At 44.1% G+C, this 19,605-nt stretch overlaps 1 long non-coding RNA gene across 2 annotated transcripts in view; it reads right to left on the reverse strand.

Annotated features, from left to right (window-relative positions):
* LOC144730806 (uncharacterized) overlaps nt 1–19,605 on the reverse strand; it is an 82,185-nt gene that overhangs the window by 5,243 nt on the left and 57,337 nt on the right. The window contains exon 3 of one of the 2 annotated variants that reach the window (XR_013587854.1): nt 11,368–17,710. The exons of the other annotated variant lie outside the window; for it this stretch is intronic. This is a non-coding gene — a long non-coding RNA (uncharacterized LOC144730806). Of the gene's footprint in view, nt 1–11,367; nt 17,711–19,605 lie in introns of those variants that run through there. 2 annotated transcript variants of the gene reach the window in all.

Raw genomic sequence — 19,605 nt, forward strand, 5'->3', positions numbered from 1 at the left:
ACAGCAACTGTAGCAGTTTGTACAATAACCATACATGGCATTAGACTGTCCCATATTACATATACGTTCTGAGTGATAACAAAAATGAAAAGAAAAAAATTATTGTGATTTTTAGCCAATCGTGAATAAGTCTACAATGTTGACATGTATAAAATGTCTGCCGCCTCACCCTGTATTTGGCCTGGGAAAATTAGGTGATTTTTTTATGCACATTTATGGGACTCAGTGGCTACATAAATCCCCAAACCCAGAGTCTCGTGATCATGCGTTGAAATTTGGAATCTGTCCTCCGGGTCTCCCGCATGTGTCCATGAGGATGAATTCAAATTTTAAAAAAGTGGTTCTTTTGTTTTGACGAAAGTACTCCACCAGGTCAGATATGTGACGTAACGGTCGGATATGCGACCTTATACTCTACAGGAATGTGTGGATACAGTATATGTATGCACTGATTGGTTTTCTTGCCCACCAATTAGTTCAATACAAGTTTTTTTTTCTATCTACGTGACTTTACCGAAAGAACCAAATAATATTTCATACGTTTGCTTCATGTTGTGCAACGTGTCTATCTGTGCACGTGTGTGCACTTGGTCAATATAAAACAAAATGGAGGTGAATCTTACGATTGAAATGCCCAGTGCACACTTTCGTGATCGAGAATTAACGATACGCTGTGCGTTATCTTTTCATGAAGGTCTTATGAAACAAATATTGACCGCATCTGTTTGTGCAACGGGCGATAAGTCTCTTGCCTTCGGGTTACCAAAAAAAAAACCGTGACCTCATTTGTGTAATAATTTCCTCATCCTTCAGCTTCGGGCATTAAATCATAATCTCTGCAACATCTGTAACCCTTAGGCAGTAACCTCACTCGTGCTGGCTCCACAGTCAGACTGCGCCCTGCTGTCCACACACACACACCGTGTGGACAGCAGGGCGTCCTCCTTTTTAAAGAGAGGGGTTGGCCTTCTTCTCCGCTCTTACCCCTCCCCCCCATCATGAGATGGAAGAGGTGGAAACGCGGCCACACTTTACCACCCAGCAATCTGCTGTACTCTACTCATTGTATTGCTGGCTATGAAGTCAATGACTGGTAAAACACTTGCTCAAGGGTTGGACTGCCTTGAAATAATATACTTGTGCAGATACGTGTGTAAAACTACTGTACATAAGTAACATGTTCGGATTTATTAACGGCATATCAAATTTCCGTATAAATAGAACACTGGACAGAGTGTTTATCCAGACAATGTTACGTTTGCATGAGAGAGTGCATGTGAACGTCTGGGGCTGAGGGGCACTGGTCAGCGTTCTGCGCTACGGTCCTACCGCAGTAATTGAACACAAGCAAACCGAGTTCAATTGCCGTCATTGGACGGGTCATATCTGAACTGCCCCTGGGCTTTCCCTGAGCCATCTAATGGGGAGCCCTGGGGTGGCCCTGGGGAGAGAAAGGTAGCCACACCTTCCCTTCGTGCGTAATGCCTTGTAGTGTCGGGGTCGCGAGATGTTAACTACCTCGCCGGGTGTACAGGAGGTCGTGGGTTCGACCCTGACGCCTGCTGTATATTTGGAGTTTGCATGTTCTCTCCCCGTGGTCACTTGGATTTTTCTCTAGGTCCTCCGGTTTTCCCCTCCACATTTAGAATCAACACGCGTTCAGAGTATTTTGGCTGCTATATATTTCCACGCGATAAGCCACTTCGTTGAGCTATTATTTGTGGCCAGATCGCTTCTGAAAAAGAGAAATATATGTAGCCCAGTAGGCTTTACCTGGTAAAATTAAAAACATGCCTTAATATGTGCTCAGTTAAATATTAACTTAGAGCTTTCGTGACTTCAGCAATTCATATAGATCACTTATCTACGTGACTTTACCGAAAAACCCAAAGAATAGTTGCTCAGTTACAACAATTTTGCTTCAGCAAGTCGACTTAGGCTATATGTGAGATCTTTGTTGTGTTTTGTCTTTGTGTCTGGTGTGTGTTTCAGAACTGTTTTGTGAGATGATGATGATGGATAACGTACAATAAAAACCAATTCATTCATCTACCAATCAACAAATCCAACCTAGCATCTCATCCTTTAGGCAATACACGCAAACGCTGACAAGTGGCACTCACATTGCAGAGGTGATGCTGTACGCAGCACCCACAGTTAAACTAGCCCTGAATGTGTTTTTGTGTGCACATTTTATGGTCCAAACGAGTGTTTACACTTTACTTTAGGCTAATGGCCATTTTAGTGGCATTCCATGCCGAGCGTATATTTTGCTTTCGCGTTTGGGTCAACATTGCATCCATGCTCTGCGGGGGGGGGGGGCATTATTCCAAAACTTGTCTTTGCGTATTTACAGCATATCTCTCATAATGCATGCCACCTATCGTGTGAACGCACACGCATTTTTACCATCGTGGTGTGTGTACTCTATACAGTCTACAGCACAAAGTGAACGTTGAACTGAATTGTCTCCATGAAAGACAGGCACATGAGTGGAATAACGTTTGCATACGTCGACAAAAGATGAATATTGCGCAAAGTGAATAGGCGTAATGGAATATAAATAGTGATTCTTAAATGACTACAGCGATGTCGTTACATTACATGATCCCCGTGTGCGCCACGCTACCCTTAAAAGGAGGTGCTCGCGAATGGCTCGGCAGTTCAATCTGTACGGTCAGATGGAGGACATTCATGTTGTCTTCGTGGGGCAGGAGTCCCTGTAGCCAGCTGATGGGGGCAGTTGGGCATTGTACGTAGGCATAAAGGCAATGCATCCTGAAAGCACTTTGACTTTGTCACAATTCGAATTTTAATTTTTTTAGCGGGGGGGGGGGGGGTATCAGTGGGTTTTAGCAGGGAAACGGTGACCCCCCTGGGCCTCGACATGGCTACAGGCCCGATAAGGGGTATTACAATAACAGTGAGCAATACCGCATTATGTGTGCATTTGCCTTCGCGCGCACACACACACACGAGCGCGTTTAATCCATCACCAGCTGTTTCATCAACAATGTGCCAAATAGTAAGGCGCGGGATTTGGGCGATTTAATATTTAATGAAAGTAACTGAAACAATGCGAAATGTGTGTCGTGTCGCTAAACAGCATTTCACCCCTCCAAAAATAACGATGGTTTATTGTCAACGTTTTGTATCCTCTTACAGCAAATGCATGCATGGTCCATCCGGTTGCCTCCTGAACGCAAGAGCTTCGGATCTGTGCTTTCGAGGGTTCTTCCACAGGCAAATATTTCACAAGAGCTGAACTCAGCCTATTTTAACTATTACACCAAACATTTTTTTTTACAAGGTACGGCCCACTGACCCATATAGCTCTTTGCCAGAAGCCACAAATGATAGCTCAACGAAGTGGCTCATCACGTGCAAATTCAAAGCAGCCAAATACTCGAAACGCGTGATGTTGATTATGAACGTGGAATGGGAAAAAGCGGAGGGGCCGGAGAAAAATCCACGCGACCACGGAACACGCAGACTCGAAATATACAGCAGGCGGCAGGTTCTGGAATTTAACCCACAACCTCCTGTATACCGGGCGAGGGAGTTAACATCTCGCCTCGTGTTTAACCGTGCTAGCCGATCGTTCGACAAACCCATCAGAACACGACACCAAATTGAATGTAAAGGACAAAAGTTGAACATTTTCCCCTCGTGGCATTACTGTATTGTAAATCAGCCGCCGATGTTTGCTCTGGGGATTACAATGCAGACGCAGAGATATGTAATGACCACATAATGAGGAAAGTTGTGGGGGATGGGGAAGCACGAGTGTGAGGTGGGTGCAGGATCGGGTAGGGGAACTGGGAGAGACAGAGGGAGGGCAGACGGAGGGGGAGAGAGAGAGAGGGGGTTACAGGCTGGAGGTTACAGGAGGGAGTCATGCATGGGGGGGGGAGTATGTCTGGGTTTGTAAACCCAAATATGTGACGTCAGCCATGGCCCTTGGGTTACCTTGATAAAAGCAGAGAGATATGGTGCTATTTCTGTGCTGGCCAATAAGCTGTCTTTGGGTGTACGGTTTTTTTTCCACCCCTCTCTCTTCAGCGGCCCTCTCTCTCTCTGCCTTGCCTGCTCGCGCGATCGATTCCCCAAGGCTGTCTGCCCGTGGCGTTTGTGCGAAGCGGTGAGCCGTTGTGGATTGGAAGGGGAGGGAGGTATTGTGACATTACAAGGGTCAGCACGGCGCGAAGCCACGATGCTGGCGAGCCTGAGTTCGATTTACAGCCGTAGAGAGTTTCAGTAGCGCGCGTCGCCTGAGCCTGCCCTGAGCCTCTCCTAGATTGACTCAGCTTGAAATAAAGAAGTGTCCGAACATCATCACTGGGTTAGATAGGCAGCAGGCACGGTGCTGGTCACACGACGACCTTTGTGTCTGTGTGTGTGTCACGTGTCTTGAACTTCCTTCGCACCGTACGTGCGGATTAATTTGCTATGCTAGCCCTGCAGAGAAGCTCGCTTAGCGGAGCTCCCACCCGAACAGGGGGATCTTTGTCTGTGCAGCAGCGGGGAAGATGGAGGAGGGCTTCAGTGGCCGCGTCTGATTGACAGGTCACGGACAGGGAGCGTGGCAGATGGAGCCGGTGATGAGGCAGAGGAGCCACACACACACACAAAACAACTTGGAAATGCTAAAGAAGTGACAATGAGCTCAGACAGGGCATTTATAGTCGAATAACACAGACTCTTCAGTTCAAACACTGCGGAATGGAGCCTACAGTACGGCGCAAAAACTAAAAACATTAGGAAAAACATGCCAAAATGTTGGAATAATTAAAAGACAAAACACACATTTCAGCGATCGTGTTCCTTGGGAGTCTTTCAAGGGAAGGTTCAGGCGCACGTTTAAATTGCATTCTCACAGAAGTACTGCGGAATATAGCACAAAAGAGCGAATGTTTATTGCAGCCGTACTCAATTAGATTCACCGATGGGCCATGTAATAACAAAATGTATTCAGCCTGGGCTCCAAGAAATGTGTACATCATAAACGAGCGCACGCATAACACACACACACACACGTACACACAAGGCAGTGTGTTTGCTCCATTCACGTGCACAGATGCAGACGAACGCACATTTATCAACACACACATACACGGCAAATGCGTGCACTCACACACACACGACTAAACCCACATACACACACTGCACACACACATATATAGGATACAATTTTGATTTATAACGCATCTAAATACAACGCCGCATCCTCTAGATGATGTCGAGTACAGGGAGTGGGGGCCACGTGCAGTGGAGGAGAAAGGAAGGGTTGGGAGAAGGAGGAGAGAAGGAGGAGGGCTGTAATGGAGTACAGATGCCACAGGAACACTGCATGGTGTGTGTGGGGGGGGGTAGCAGTCAGTCATAGGCGGAGCAGAAGACGAAGGTCATGAGCTTTTCTTGAACAGTTGGCGGGGGGGAGGGCATGTCCAGACAGACTTAAGAGCAGCAGAAGGCAAGGAGTGACCACCCATTAAGCCGAGTAGGGCGTCTTCAGATGCAGCAGCGTTTAGATGCTGCTGGGATATGAATTGTATCGTATAGAGCGTGACTCGGGGTAGTAACGGAGCCAAATGCAGTTTAACCTATACACAGCAACAGCCAAATGGGTGTACACGTCATTCGCTTAGAGCAGGGGTTTTTTTAACCTTCACTGCAGCCTTGCATTGGTTCTCAATCATGAAACATGTATCATGCTAATAAATACACATGGGTTCGATGAAACAAAGTAGTTGTACTTACGCGCCCGTGCTTAATTTGTCTTTCGATCATTTACCGTTCTAAAACAAAAATTAACGGCCGTCTATCGCACGCCCAGGAATGGCGAGATGCACTCCAGCGGAAGAAGAGCCACTGCCTTTCCCACCTGATGACGGACGCTTGTGTTGCGCCCGAAACGTCGTGATTCATTTAATTTTATACCTAGGCGACTTTACCGAAAGAACCAAAGAGAAAGAGCCACTGGCTTAGAGAATCGACGTTGACCGTCGTGCCGCCACTAATACCGTAGCGAGGCATGGAATGAAGTGCTCTCCATTTCTGTTACGCCTTGTATGTATGTATGTGTGTTGAACTTCTTTCGCACCGTACGTAGCCAACTGTGCTAATCGGAGGTGCAGTGTTGAGTCTATGGGCAGTGTTAGCCTATGGGTAGTGCTAGTCTATGGGCAATATGTATGTTGAACTTCTTTCGCACCGTACGTAGCCAACCGTGCTAAATCAGAGGTGCGCGGGAAGGACAACACACTAAACGCACAAAAGAGCAGTCCTGAAGGAAATCGTTTTCAAGCTAGATTTAAAACAACGGCGATGGCAGAGCGTCACACGCATGTTATGGAACAAGTGCATGGGATGCTCAGTGACACGTGTAGCGTATGGAGCCCGTGCCAAAGAAGTCCTGGGTTGAAGCCGATGGCTCGCTGCAAAAAAAAATCCAAAGCTTTATTTTACACATCATTTGGTTAACTTTAGTTGCCTGGCGCAGTGTTTATAGCGCAATGATTGCAAAACCCAAGTTTATGAATTCAAATCCAGGTTGGGAGAAATTTCACACTCGATAAAATACCACGTTGTTGGGAAATGGATTGTTGTCTTAGAGATGTATCACACCTCCACCATAAGAAGGTGGAATTTTCACCACAGTCTCAGGGGCTGCAGGCGGAATAATACTGCGTCCCCACGCTCGCTAAATCAGTGAGACACCACTTTGAAATGTTGGTGGCTACTATCTGTGGGGGCTTATTCAGCAGATCAACACGGGGACCATGCGTTTGTCTGTGCAGATGAAAAGGATGCGGTCGACTGTTTGTGCGAAGAATGATCGGTGCATGATTTTGTAAGCAGTTACGTGATGTCTTCTTCAGCTCGCTCTATAAGGAGGTGTGAACATTTGGCTTACTCGATGGAGTAACAGAGAATACTATGCCTGGGTACCTGTAGAGTAAAACAATAAGGAAAAACAGTTTCAAACATTCGAAACAAAACTTTTTTGATGTGACCCTATAATCCAATGAAAGTAATTGTTAGTTTGCAATACTGCACAAAATTAACAAGATCCGTTTCAACTATTTTTTATGTTGAGTAATTGTGAGGTGCTGTAGGAGCTGCAATACATTCTGCGGAATGTCTGTCCATGTGACGCAGATGTGCTCGGGTGAATGGGAAAATCTGTGGCTGCTTGGCATGAAATGAACACAGTGTGATTTAGAAATGATTTTAAAATGAGCAGTTGCATTGCCATGGTAAGGGCATGTGAAAAGAGTGGGTGTGTAAAGAACTGCTTGGGGTAGATTACAGATGCTGTGAGACAGAAATAGAATAAACACAAATGCATTGTGTTGCATCCCCTCCGACAGCACCGCCTTCACAATATCTTGTGGGAAAAACTCCCTCACTCTGGAGAAGTGCGAGTTGAGAGAACCAGGAAACTATTTCTCGTCCAAGACTTCGTTTCACGAGAGCAGCCTTCAGCCTGTGGTACGAACACAGGAACAGAGACGTCTTTCATTATCCCAGACATTAAATAAACATATTATTATATAGTTTAAAATCCTTCCATATAATGCCAGTGAAGAGCAGTGGAAGCATGGAGCAAGGCCGCAATTTTAATATATTGGGGGGGGGGGGGGACACTACCCCCCCCCCCCAATATTCAAATATGCTCAAAATGTCCTCACCAATATATTGCTATAAAATAGATTTATGTTTATATGATTGTGGTTATGGTTGTACTTTATGAGTACCTCAATTCTGCCATTACAAACAATGAAACAAGAAAATGTAAAAAAGAAAAAACAGAGCAATGCAATACAATACACTATTAGACATTATTGTAAAAAAATAAAAAAGACGTCCATCATATGTGTTAGTGAATTTTTGTATATTTTAGACAGGAAATGAGTTTTCAAATTTAGAATTTTTTCTAGGGCGGGACCCCTAGACCCCCTGGAAGATTTGGTCCCCCCCAATGTTGACTCCATGGCTACAGCCTTGACGTGCAGTGTTTGAGCTCCAGCTACAATGTGTCTTTGAATATATCAACTTAACGATTACAAATATATACACTAAAGAGGAATAACGCCTGAACAGAATGTTAATTGCTAAAAAAATGTTGGAGTTCATGTCTATCGAACCTTCAGCATCTCCTTCATCAATCTATGGTTCACAGTCGAATGTGTTTCATTTACAAAGAGTATAAACTCCACCCCTAAAATAATTTGCCCATTCATCATCAGCTGCCCCATGACCAGAACTGTCGGATGATCTGAAGTAAAATTCTATTTGCTCACAGTAACCAGATAATAATTTTGTTTTTTAAAGAATTATTGAAAAGTATTTTCACCTCTTCCATCTGCATTTTAATTGACACAGCCCACTGGTCTCCACAACCTACGGTCAAGGAGACGGTAACAAAAAAACTACATTTCTAATAAAAAAAACGAAGCTTCTGATGAACAGCCAAAGGGGAATTGATGGGATTTGCGCTGTTGTGGTACAGGAGGAGGAATTGGCGCTGAGTGGACGACCGATGCCCGGGTTGCCAAAATCGTTTTTTTGTTGTTTCTGCGGAAGGGGATCGTGAAAGACGTCAGTGGGCAGCTGGAGGCAGCCGTGGGCTTTGGTTAAGGAAGTGAAACGAATGTGACTGGGAACCCTGGACTGATAAAGGACTTGCTGACAGTTTGTTGGGGCGAAAACCGGAATGTCTTCTCCAAATTTATTTTCAGTTGGAGCGTTATTCATCCTTTTTCCATTTCACAAACACAAACGTTTCAAGAAAAACAAATATATATAAAGTTTGCAATTTCTCCCCTGTTTCCACTTGCGTTGATGTAGTGTTTAAAAAAATGGCCTGTTCGAACCATTATTGTACACAATTGAGTTGAAGATCAAATTAATTGTATGGTACCACCCTGGACACACATAACAAATTTAAAGTGATTCAATCCTGCAATCCCAATCATACCCGAGCCTTTCTTGCCAATTTATAAAGTCACTATGCATCTCAATATATATATTTACCCCTGAAAAGTGACTTTTAAACCAGTGTGCTGGTCTATTTGGAAAATGTTTCAAGTCAGTAATCATGAAGCGTGCTTTCCAGAACATTAAACGTATTAAGGTGAGTTGCAAAATTACCTCGCTACTCTCTTTCATGGCATGGGTTGGATCGCAGGGATACATCTGCACTTTTCCCCTAAATAGTAATGAGTGCAGTGGTCAAATGTAATGAGCAACGATTTACACAGGTCCCAGACTTGATCTGCTATCTCTGTTTCTAAAGCTTTGAATTCAAATTTAGGAAATTAGTCTCAATGCACACAGAAACAACTGTTGCAATATTTTCTACACGGTCATGAAGACTTTTCATTATTTGCACAGCTAAAAAATGTACGTAGGCTTTCGTCACCGATATTATCCATGATAGAGGTTTTTGGGTTCGATCACGTAAATATAAATGCATCGTTAAACCCGCCACCACGAGACAATTGGCTGTGTCGGGTGGTGGCAGGTTTAACGACAGATTTATATTTACGAGATCTAACCCAAACAAAAACCTTATGGATAAGACCTTTGCTTTTAGGCCTAGCAATGGCCATGCCGGTCACTTGCATGGAATCATGCTGCTACATGCTCATTCTGCCTAATGATCTGTGGCCTTAAAATATTTTACAGTTCTGCAGGGAGGTTAAAATGAAACCTTGCCAGCACGTTCAGTGTTTTACAGCAATACACCTCGCAGAACATTTTTGGTTTGTTTGTTTATTTAAATAGTAATTACTTAAAGTCCATACTCTGTTCACTTGACCACCACGATGGATCCAGTGAGTGAGCATGGCCTTAAAATTGTTCAGTGTCTGATTGCAATTGGAGCAGGTTGGAGGGCTTCGATCGGGAACCTCCTGCGCCTAGACTGCGTCGTGGGCAGAGGAACGGGTCTATAGATGCTGTGGCTGTTTGTAGGTTTACGCTGGAGGCCTGCCTCAATTGTGTGATGGTGGTAAGTGCAAGCCCTTGATCACAGCAGCTACATCCTGGCCTGAAGCCCGCCTGTTCCGACAGGACTGCTGTTTCAAATATAAATATATAAATGTGTCGCTAAAACCCGCCACCACCCGACACAGCCAGCTCGTAAGGGTTGTCACGTAAACAGAATGTGGCCAATTCGTCACTAGTACAGCACACCGGTGTGTTGGAGAGCCAAGCCACAACATTTACAATCTGAGTACGACGTTTCGCCAGTAATTACAAGTAGCTTCATCAGGCGATAGCCAGATTTGTGGAGAAGTCCACCTGTTTCGTTCCTTATATAGAGGCATAGATGTGGTAACCACACTTCTGCGCTCTTGCGCAAAATGGGGGGGGATTACTAGTTGGCTGTGTCGGGTGGTGGCAGGTTTTAACGACACATTTATATATTTACCCAAAAAAATACTATGTTATGGATGATATTGGTCGCTGAAGCCTACCACGTGTTCAACTGAAGGTGTTACCCTGGCTAGCAGGGTCCGGTGCTGCAGGGTGTGTTTTGTATTCGGACGGGACGACATTCATGTGGCGGTGGCCCTTTGGATCATCAGTCGGTTTTCCTTGTTCTAGGGTGGCGATAATTCGTGCTCGTCTCCAGACTTATGGAGTAATTTTGCCCGTAGGGATGATGATAATGATACTTTATATTTAACATTCAATTCAGTCGAATACTGCACCGCACGTAAGGCAAAGAGGGATGTGAATTTAAGAATGTACACTTACACTTTTTTTTTTACCAGGTAAGGCCCACTGAGCTATACAGCTCTTTTTCAGAAGCGACCTGGCCACAAATGATAGCTCAACGAAGTGGCTTATCATGTGGAAATGTATAACAGCCAAATACTGTAAATGCATCTTTCTAAATGTGGATGGAAAACCGGAGGACCCAGAGAAAGGTCTAAGTGACCACGGGGAGACAACGACCTCCAGCATACCAGGCGATGTAGTTAACATCTCGCAACCATGGCGCCCTACTTAGCACTGCTAACGGGCATACACATGGACAATGAACAAATGTTCCCCATTTAGCCTCAAACACTGTGGGGGTAACCGCTTTTGACAAGCTCCTATTAAGATGCCTTCGTCTCCCTAGCGCTGATGTTCACAAACGACACCGGGTTCTCATTTTAGGCCGATGAGATATTTTTCGTTGGCCAGGATAGGTTCTAATTTACGAATTTCCCAAATTTGGACCATGAAGCCGGCACACATTGGCCTCCTACCCGTTGCGAATGACGTAATGGGATTTTTAACGCCCACTGTGAAGCACACGGCACGTAGTCGGTGGGAGGAGGAGGAGGATCGTGACAGGAGCTGGATTCGAACCGTGAAGCTTCGCAGCAAGCGGCGAATAATGGCCCAACCCGATAACTTCACACTTCAAGCATATTTATGTATGATATGAAACAAGAATTTCAGAATTAGAATCTTTATTCAGAGGTATACAACGTGAGCACACTGGAGACTTGTGAACACAATATATAGAGGGCATTTATACATACTCACAGGAAGTCAGTTGTGTCGGGGTAATGCTATAAAATTGGCAGTAATCACTATAATTCAGAATAATAATAAAAAAATACTATTTGCATCTGTGGAGAATGAAAATTATCTGTGGGTGTCGGTCCCATGGTTGAGACATTGCGTTTTATTTAACAGCGCCTTTTTTCTCACTAATACCGCATTTTACCCTGGAGGAAATTAATCAAGGAGGACAAAAATAGTTGTTGATTGTCCTTGCAGCACATTTTAATCCTCAGTCTGAAATCCCTGAACACTATCTGGCGTGAACACACGTGATACGCCGCTTATGCCGACAAACAAGGAAAAAATATAAACCATGATGTCATTTCACACGACGAAAGATCTACAGATTTGGCTACGATACACGAGCAATTTTTTTTAGATATGAGCATGTACAATGGGTTCTTTTTCATATAGAACCAGAACAAATTGGACACAATGTTCTGTCAGCTACATAACTATTGGGAGATAAAAGTCTTCAGAATTGGAAACATTTTTTTAAGTGTTGTGAATTTACAATGAAACACTATTTCGTATTATGATAAAGAATATCTCCAGGCGTAACATTGTATCAAATGTGAAACTTTGTCCGGGCACGTCATGATTTATTTTAGACAGGGTGGAGCGTTGGCATAATGATTAGCGGCATTGTCTTACGAGCCCTACAAGATGAGTTTAATTCCCAGCCACGGGTTAACAACACAGATCACGAGTGACATCTGAACAGCTCTTGTATCCCCTCCGCTACCATCACCACACTTAATTGACCAGAGTGGAGAAGTATGGGGAGTCAAAACCTTTATGACTGACACGGTGTGTGGAGGCCTACATCTAGCAGTGGACTGTCAAAGGGCTAGACAATATTGTCAGCTGAGCCATTAAAAAAAACAATACATTGGAGAGCATGGCCTACAGAAACATTTGCAATTGTCTGTTTTTCAATGAGATGAAAACTGTTCAAATAAACAATGATATTATAACAAATGATGCAATGCTAATGCTGAATATTTAACTGTGTGAATGCTTTCCAAAGCAACATTTGTACAATTACAATTTAATTTGTGTTCATGACTGTATGCTTCTTGGAACCCTGATGTTTTCAGTTTCAGTGTTTTCAGATAGGTGTTTTATGCAAACATTTAAGGTCTCAATGGGCCTTCACCCGCTTCTCAATTTAGAAATTAATTTGTGATTCCAAATTGGCTATGATGCCTTTTATTAATGGTTTTATAACTCACGATGGTTGTGTCCGTATTCATGATGCTGTTTTTCTCACGTTCAGCTTCAAAGGGACTGAACCCTGGGCATCACTCTTCTTCCCACCATTAACAACGCAGCCGTCATTCATCGTCGACTATTGTATTGCAACATCCGAATTTTAGTGAATTTTAAGAATCATCTTGTACTGAATAGTTGAGTATTATTCTTTTCATTGGCAAGTGAAGGAATGTGTTAGGAACGAGTGTAAGAGCAAATATAATAACGCAAATATGTTAATTAATAAAAACTACCATCTATCCAATGAGAAAATTAGATTTTATCCAACGATGGAATGATTTTGATGTGTTTTGTAGAAAATTACCATTGCAGCCCAGGTCGCGTTTCCATGGGAATCATCACACGATAGGCCGCAGCCCCCAGTGTCAATTAGTTGCGTGGGCAGCTGTCTCCCAGATCCCCTCTGTCTCAACATCCATGGATTATGATGATGCCCTCCTTGCATGGAGCTTGCCACCCGACATTGTACAATACAATCAAAAGTAAAATTTAGTCGTCTAGTCACTTACTTTGGAATCAATTGTGCCTTGAAAACCCGCAGAAAGATACACTCTACCTTAATTCTTAAAAGTTTTTTGCTCCGCATTATAAAGGTATAAACAGTGTATTTGTAGCTTCAGTTTATATCTTCATCACCTAAGGACGTAAGTAAAAAGTTGCAAAAACTTGCATGCAAACATTTTTAATGGGTGGAATTCTTTTATAAAATATATTTATATAAATCCTCGAATATTATCGAAAAGAAAAATACCCATTGACTACTCACGCCTAGGGGATTGCAAGCTCTACGTTAAAAACGCTGCGCATGATAATTCCTGAGCCACTCAGACCTCAAGATGTTTTTCGAAATCACTTGTTGATGACAAAGTGAGGAGACACGGCGACCAGTCACGATGCAGGATAATCTGAACCTCACGATGCTCTCAAACCCCCCTCCTGGTGCCAAAGCTGTCGTGTGCTCCGAAATGACAATTTTTAGGACAATGTTTGCACGCAAAAAACCTCTCCCTCTCTGAACACTTTCACTCGCACGAAAATTTGCTTGGGAAAACTGGGCCAAAGCGACCAGTGCGGTCTTACCGGGTAATTACCAAGTGAATAGGCAAGACCAACCAGACATTGCACCATTGATGAATAGTCATTATCAGAAGAAGACATTTCAATATTGTATTCTACAACTAAATATTGCAGACTTGAAGACAAATCGTCTACGGTTGGACAAAATACCGGAAGGTGGGCTCCACTGTAATTGTGACAGATTGTGATGGCTTTCGAAGGCCTTAATCCAGCAGTGGATTGTTCATGGGTGATGATGTTAACGACAACTCGCTCACTTTTATCTATGAAACTTTACTTGTGATGATGACGATAGGTGAAGGAAATTGAGAAACTCATTGAAATACGATGTCCAGTTTACATAGCAGACCTTGCAAATAATGCAACGTTTAATGTGCTTACAAGACAATTCATATGGTCACCTAGTGCAGTTATATAAATGGAATAGTGATATAATTTCTAAAAATCATCAAAACATGTTTATTCTTTGTAGCCATGTAAGGGAAGTAACTGGGCAGTGGAGTGATGTGACCTTTAGATGAATACGTGAAAGAATGAAGTACTCAGAGAATGCCAAGCAACCGTTGTATTCTACAGCTCAAGAGAGCATCATGCGTTGCTCAGATGCATTGTCGATGGTTGAATAATACCCTAGAAGGTGGACTATTGGACATTGTGGGATATTAAGTAACTTCGAGTTTGTTGGCACTGCAGGAGAAAAAAAACCCTAAGGCTGGCACCGCTGTGCTACTGGTTCAAGAGCGCTTAACTGCCCCACTCCATGGCAATAAAGTAGAAGACAAATGCTGTGCATCTGCTCTCAATGCAACTCATGCAAACGACGAAATGTGGAAACGGCACGAAGAATGAAATTCCACTCATGGCACGTTCACTTTATGTTACATTTGCGTGTCTTGCAACACAGCAATTGTGTTCGCGGGGCATACGAAAGGACTCTGTTGCAAAGGTGATGTTATAGAGACAACGTTACCATATTTGAAAGGTAAGTCACGACTCAGCATGCTGCTAAATTTGTCCAAAGTTCAGTGTTATTAATTTAAAAAACTGCCAGCTGACAATCCTTGCCGAAACCAAATATGCTGGTCGACTCTGATTATTTTTGTTTGAATCTAAAGAACCACGAAAAAACTAATTTCCATTTGATGGATTAACATTCAATTGCAGCCGGAACAAAATCCAAACTGAGAGCAGCAGGGTATGATGCAACATAAGTTTCCATTAGTTGGTTATGTAGGACAAGCTACCACTTTTGTAGAAACACATTTATCTATGTCAGAAGGGATGAATAATTTGTTGGATTGTATGATCCAGAGGGATGAGAAATATTCTTAAACGATATATATATATTTATTTTACCAGGTAAGGCCAACTGAGCTATATAGATCGTTTCAGAAGCGACCTGGTCACAAATGATCGCTCAACGAAATGGCTCATCATGCGGAAATTTTTAGCAGCCAAATACTCTAAGTGCATGATTTTAAATGTGGAGGGGAAAATTGGAGGACCGGACAAAAAAATCACGCAACCACGGATAGAGAGAAAAACACACACACTCCAAATATACCGCAGGCATCAGGGTCGGGATCGAATCCATGACCTCCTGCATATTAGGCGAGGTAGTTAACATCTCGCTACCATAGCACCCTTGTGGCCTTGCTGTTTCTCGTCCCAAAGGAGGTGGCATTTTAAATTAGGAAGTCCACTGTGATCACAAATTTGGAAATGCCTCCATATCGTCACCATCTCCCCAGCAGTCGGTGTTCAAGTGCTGTTTTCAATGGAGGCTTTATGCCAGAGACAAAGATAAAGGGTTCATAACGTGGAAAATAATGTTATTTGATATTGCATTGAGTTATATCGCAGCAACCTTTATTTATATTCTTTGGGTCTTTCGGTAAAGTCACGTAGATAGGTTCAAAGAAAACAACAAATATAACATAACACGGACATCTTGTTATTTTCTTTGAACCTATCTATGTGACTTTACCGAAGAACCCAAAAATATGAATTCCTGCAGTCACGAAAGCTTTAAGTCAAGAGTTAACGTTTATTTACTTTTTTCCCACATGGCAGCCGTGTAGGACATTTTGTGATAGCTATAGAAGACGCGGATATAATGTGACTTGTGTAAAAAAGTCAAGCGGCTATCGGGTTGGCTACCGACGCCATTTTGCGTGGCTGTGACAGTGTGAATCCCACTGGCAGGTAAAGCTCTCGAGCATTTACCAAAGTGCACCATCTGTCCCACGGTGCATGCTGCTTAACCCCGGACATCATTCGCAAGAATAGACAATTTGGGTGCTCTTGCTTTTATGAAAGAAAAAAATATATAATTTTCAAAGCTGGACCGAGGCCATATCACATAAGTGGGAAAACCACATTTTTCGCACGAGATTTGTATTCCGTGCAGTCATCGGTGACTCAACTAAGACCGTAAACTTACTACACTTGAGTACCTGGTGTAAATCTGAAAGAGAGAGCACAGCGTTTGAACCCGTGGTCTCAGGGCTGCTGACTCGCTTCTCTGACACGGGCCATTAGCTCCGTGAGTCACCCGGCCACCTCAGTGGCGTTTGGTTGGGCGCAGCATTCATTAAGTGGGCTCATGACGACCCCAAAGCAGCACTTGTTAAAATTGTGCATAAACATCACAGTCAAGTTTTTTTGACTGCATGCTGACCTCAGAGCTATATTACAAATGGAATTATGAAGTCGGCGATGACTCATGGTTAACTTGAACATTATCACAGAAACCACTTTACATCACTACACCTACAATTAGCACGAGTGGCTATGTATGGTGTGAAAGAAGTTCAACATACATACATCACAATTAATACATTTCTGATGGCATTTGAAAGGTCTTAATTCAGCAGTGGATAGAAAAGGGCTTTGATAGTAGTAGTAGTCACTAAGCCATCAATAGGCTATTCCGAATGTTCGTCCAGGTGTCGTGGTCCATCATCCCTAGCCAGGCCTCGTGGATAGGGACGGTCCGTGTCATCGAGTGCGACGATGATCCATGAGCAGCACCAGGCCAGACTGAGCGTGGGCATCCCCCCAGGTGGTGAGCCCACGTAGGATGGCTTTTGTTCCAGATCCGATTTCAAGGCTCGACCGCAGGGCATGGTGATCTGGAACGTCTGGTCGAAGACGAGCTACGCGCCCAAATAGGCCCAGGCGGTGGTGTCGGATGAGGTCCCCAATGTTGGGGATACCAGCGTGGTATGGCACGTTGATATTTGTGACACAGTCAGACCACCTGATCCCAACAATTGACAGTGCATATGAAAAGCCTGCAGATGCTTGATTTCTAATGGGAGCAGTGTCCAGGTCATTGAGCAACAGCACCGCAACTGGCAGGATGCGAGCATTGTAGACGCGTGGCTTTGATTCAAGGCCCAGTTTTTCCCCATCGCCATATGTTGTTGAGAGAGGCAAAGCAGCAAGAGGAGGCCATGCGGATCCTTCGCCGGATCTCCATGTCGCATCGACTGGAGGAGCACAGGTGTACCGCCGAGGTTGATGAATGTGTCGACCTCCTCCATGGTCTGCGGCCCACTGTGCTGGAGTTTGGTGGCGGCTCCTGGACCCACCAACTGGTTCTGTACCTTTGTCTTGGCCATCACCAGACGCAGCCCCGAAGGCCTCCGCCTCCACGTGGTCGATATGAGGCTGGAGGGGCGCGAGGTCAGTCGCTGACGGGTAGCGCGACATCATCGATGTAGTCCCAAGTCCGTGAATCGTACGCTGCCGGCCGCGCTGTCCATATTGGACTGCAACTCTACCATGAAACCAATCGATAGCCAGGCAAGAATAACGATGGTGTCAACACGCATCCCTGCTGGACATCAGACCGAGTGTGAAATGGTTCAGACAGCTCTTGACTGCCCCTCACCCTGGTGGATGTATTGCCGGAATAGGTGAGTTTGTAGCACATTCGCATTTGCTTTTCCCGGGACAGATAGAAGGGTGATCGGACGGCAGCTGCTACAGTCAGCTGGTGAACCTTTCCACCTTACAAAAATAGACAATTGCACCATCTCTCCAGTCATCCGGGGCTCACCCACAGGTTCCAGGCGAGGCTATGACGATACGTCTGAAAACGTGAAATGTATCGACCTATATCGAGGCACAATTTTAGCGTTTAAGTACCTTGTTCACATTTAGACAGCTGGCACTTCAAATAAAAGTCAACGGTCAAGATTATCTAATAATACTGTTCAGCGTCAATAAATTAAGTTACTGTACCCCTTTATTGGAAAGTCAATCGTGGGAAAGTAGAATGTCCACTGCTGGCTCAGACAGTTGGAGAAATGAGTGCTGCCCTGATGTTCATTTTAGCAGGAAGCACTATACTATTCTTTTTTTAGCAAGTCTTGGGTGACAGATTTCCTAGTGTTCGTGGGAACGTCACTGTGGACTGCTCAGCAAGTGCCGACATAGGATCCAAAAATATCAAACTAATTAGTCTGTGGTAATACATAACTACACCCACTTCAGAAAAAAATATGAACGTGTTTTTTTCTTACTTAAATAATCCCGTTTTCCTGAGCAGGCTTTCTTTAAAAATAATTAAAAAAACGATCCCAGCCGGCAAGCGTGACCTGCTGTTGAGGCACGACTCGGGAGAGGTAGGTGGTGGGGGTGCGGGAGGTCTGTGAATGACGCACCGGACACCTTGAGACTGCACGGCACCAACTGGCCCGTCCCAGAATAGGAACTGCACAGCAGCGCCGGTGCGGTCGCGACGCGGTGGCAAGTGGCACCGGGTGACTGGACTGACGTTCCCGGAAGGAGGAGCTCGGTGCCATCCCCGGTGGGCCAATAGTTGACAATTGAATTCTTCGACCGTTGTCTCAGGCAATCCGAGAATAAATGACGTCGTGGTGTGCGGTAGCAGGCATTACGACTCATGTTCATTAAGGCGCGAGAACGTAGGTTAACGCCAGGCATTGAAGGATAGGGCAAAATGGTGCACAGGAGATAACAGTAGGGCGATGGATTACTGAATCTATCTGTGAGGACGTTTGGGTGTTATCCCCTGTGTTTGCATTTTTAAGTACAGCACTCTGATTTCATCCCACGTATTAAAAGCTCTTTAAACGACATTTGCCAAAAAATGATGTTCTCAGGCAGTATTCCCATCCAAGTACCAGAAGTAGCTCCTGAATAACCGTGTATTGAGTCTCAGTGAGACTATCCTGGCTCAGGGGCATTGTTTGTTCTCGTGGGCACCCTCTCCTAATGACCCAGAGTAAAATACACACAATTTTATACTTGGAAAGTCTACTGAGATGGGACAGTGACTGCACGAAAGACAGAAATGCGAGGATCGCAAACACAGAGTAAATGGCAGGATTCAATAACATCTGCAGTCATTGTCCCTGGAGAAGCAAGCAAATCAGCTACAAGACCAATCTGAACATGTTAAGAACATGGGTGTTCAGTACAACTTTGTATGCCTGCGAGACCTGGTCATTGAAAAAGACTGACAGAGATCAGATATTGCACTTGAACTGTATTACTACAGAAATATACTGCATCTAAGCTGGACCCAAAGAAGGACCAACGTAGAAGTAAGACAAAAGTTGCACATAAAGGAAGAGCTTATGAGAAGGAAACTGACACTATTTGGACACGTGCAGGATGGACAAAAACAGAAAAATGTAAAGCATG

Source organism: Lampetra planeri, chromosome 2 (assembly GCF_965212315.1).
Source record: "Lampetra planeri chromosome 2, kcLamPlan1.2.h2, whole genome shotgun sequence".
Taxonomy (NCBI): Eukaryota; Metazoa; Chordata; class Hyperoartia; order Petromyzontiformes; family Petromyzontidae; genus Lampetra; species Lampetra planeri.